This window comes from Pongo pygmaeus, chromosome 1, assembly GCF_028885625.2.
Source record: "Pongo pygmaeus isolate AG05252 chromosome 1, NHGRI_mPonPyg2-v2.0_pri, whole genome shotgun sequence".
Classification (NCBI taxonomy): Eukaryota; Metazoa; Chordata; class Mammalia; order Primates; family Hominidae; genus Pongo; species Pongo pygmaeus.
Window position 1 is genome coordinate 205321326 of NC_072373.2, and position 3097 is coordinate 205324422.

A 3097-nucleotide genomic window follows, 5' to 3' on the forward strand; every position below is an offset into this window, starting at 1 on the left:
CGGGGCGAGGGAGGACAGGCCACGCCCCCAGACGGGCCTCGCCCCCGACGGCCGGTCTCGCCCCGGCCGGTCTCGCCCCGCGCGGTCCCTGTTCAGGCCCCAGGTCCAGGCACCAAGAGTTTCCGAGGCCGCCCGAAGGCGCCAGAAGATAGCAAATCGCAAGCCCTAGACGTCCCCGCTTTCCTCCTTCTCCCCAATCCCCACCCCGTAGGGGCCTGAGGGCCTGAGAGCAGCGGCCTAGGATTTCCAGTGACCATTTTACAGATGGGGAGACTGAGGGCTCCTCCAGTGGTGAAAGGTCTTGTTCAGGGACAAGAGCAATGCGATGTCCAGGGCAGTGGGAGACAGGAAATAGTGGAGGCTGTAAGCCAGGGATATCCAAACTTTTGGCTTCCTTAGGCCACATTGGAAGAAGAAGTGTTTTGGGCCACACAGAAAATACACTAACACTAACGACAGCCGATGAGCTAAAAAAAATATATATATATATATATATTTTATATATATATATTATATATATTATATATAATATATATAATATATATATTTTTATATATATATATAATATATATACACACACACTCATGTTTTTTTGTTTTTTTGTGTTTTCTTTTTCCTGAGACAGAGTTTCACTCTGTCGCCCAGGCTGGAGTGCAGTGGTCCGATCTCGGGTCACTGCAACCTCTACATCCTGGGTTCATGCTATTCTCATGCCTCAGCCTCCTGAGTAGCTGGGATTACAGGCATGCACCACCATGCCCGGCTAATTTTTGTATTATTAATAGAGATGGAGTTTTACCATGTTGGCCAGGCTGGTCTCGAACTCCTGACCTCAAGTGAACTGCCCGCCTCAGCCTCCCAAAGTGCTGGGATGGCTGTGAGCCACCACACCTGGCCCCAAAAAATCTCATAATGTTTTAAGAACCTTTACGAATTTGTGTTGGGTTCCATTCAAAGCCGTCCTGGACCTCACATGGCCAGTGGGCCACAGGTTGGACAAGCTTGCAGTATAGACCGTTGTTAGGCGCAGGGTCGGTATATAAAAATTTGCCTTTAGCAAGTCCAGCCAGGCACTTTACTCATCCTCGTAGCTCCCAGGCTGCTCCCTGGCACCACCTGAGCATGCTGGGCCACCCCATACCCCCGCAACTTCCCAGGTAGCCTCACAGATGGTATGATCTGGAATGTGCCCCTGACGCTGACTTGCTGTGTGACCTCAGGCAAGTACTTCCCCTCTCTGAGTCTTGTTTATCTGTGGATGAGAGTCAATGCTATCTCTAGTGATCCTTCCAACCTGCCAGGGTCAAGAATCTGCATGACCTTGACCCCGACCCCATGCTGCTTCCTAGGAGCATTCGGAGGACAGTCTGAACCCCAGAATTGCTCAGGCACAGATGTTCTAACTCCAGGATTGGAAGGATTTGTTCTAACTCTCTAGGATGCCGTGCCTTCCTTTCAAACTGTGCCAAAAGGAGCCAGAGGGAGGACACACATATCCAAGCCACAGCCTGGCTTCTTTTAGAAGGGGGTGCCTCAGGCAAGGCCAACTTCAGCCTCTGTAATTACTCCCGGCTCAGAAGCCAGCAGTCCTCTCTGTGTCAGGAGAAAGATAGCTCTGTGCTGTCCCCAGCTGGATAGGGCAGCCTCACTGACATTCCCGTTTATAAAGCAAGTGCTTTGTTAGCCAGTCTGTCCTTGGCTTCCCCAGCAACACTGCTTAGGTGAACCCACTTTACAGATGACAGCCCTAGGTCAGGGAGGGAAGCATTCACTGATAGTCTCCGAGAGTCAGAGTTTGGGATCAGACTCAGGCCCATAGGCGATGGGGTAGAGTATAATGCCAGGGGTTAGAACCCAGCTGTGCTTTTGGTGGTTGTGAACTCACCCTTCTGAGCTTATTTGTAAAAGAGGCAACTATATCTATTTCACAGGGCTGTCCATAAGGACTAAATAACAGGAGTTGGAATGGCCGAATCCTGTTCTTGAAAACCCACCTTTAAAGTTGCCTCCTCCAGGAAGCCTTCCCTGACTACCACCCATGGATTAAGTTTCTCTTTGTGGGTGTCCACAGTCCTGAACGTTCAGGATTGCAAGCACTGCTGCTGCCCGCTTATACTCTTCTCATCTGCATTAGACTTTGTACCCTCCAAAAGCAGGAAGTTTTTCTGATTCATTTCTGAATCCCAAATGCCTAGTAAGGGGTCCAAATGGAGTTGGAACACAGTCAGTGTTCCTATCCTTCCTCCCTCCTTTCCTCCCCTTCTCCCTTTCTCCAGCTTTTCACCAAACCAGGCTGCCTTCTGCAAAAGGGCTGTGGCAATGGGTAGATGGGTCCACAGGGCTGAGTGCCCCCAGCTCACTTATCCCAAGCCAGCTAGATTCTGGAATAGTAGAGAGAGCATTCTGGAGCAGGGAGGAAAAGTGATCACCCAGGGCAGACTGGCCAAGGGCAGCTGGTGGTGTCCGGCTGGCAGGGGGCACCATATGGGCCTGATAAGCAGGAAGGCCTGGGAACGCTGCGTGTGCAACGAGAACTGTTTACCGGCCTTTGCAGTTTCCCGGAGATGGCTTGCTGGGAGCTGTCAGCCATGTGTCCCCTGCAGAGGGGCAGCCTGCTAGTGCCCCTTCTGCCAATCCCAGAAACAGAAGCAGGAACAGAAGGTCAGAGCTGCGAGTGGCCTCCTCTGAGGTCACTGTGGCCAAACCCTCATTTCACAGATGAGGAGCCTAAGGCCCAGAGAGGGACAGGGACTTACGCAAGGTTACACAGCAAGACAGGAACAGATGCCAGGTCTCCTGCCTCCCACCTTGGATGCTTATAACAACAAGGAGGAGGCAAAGAAGTAGGGCCACGCGCGGTGGCTTGTGCCTGTAATCCCAGCACTTTGGGAGGCTGAGGCGGATCACCTGAGGTCGGGAATTTGAGACCAGCCTGACCAACGTGGAGAAACCCTGTCTCCACTAAAAATACAAAATTAGCTGGGCGTGGTGGCACATGCCTCTAATCCCAGCTACTTGGGAGGCTGAGGCAGGAGAATTGCTTGAACCCAGGAGGCAGAGGTTGCAGTGAGCCGAGATCACGCCACTGCACTCCAGC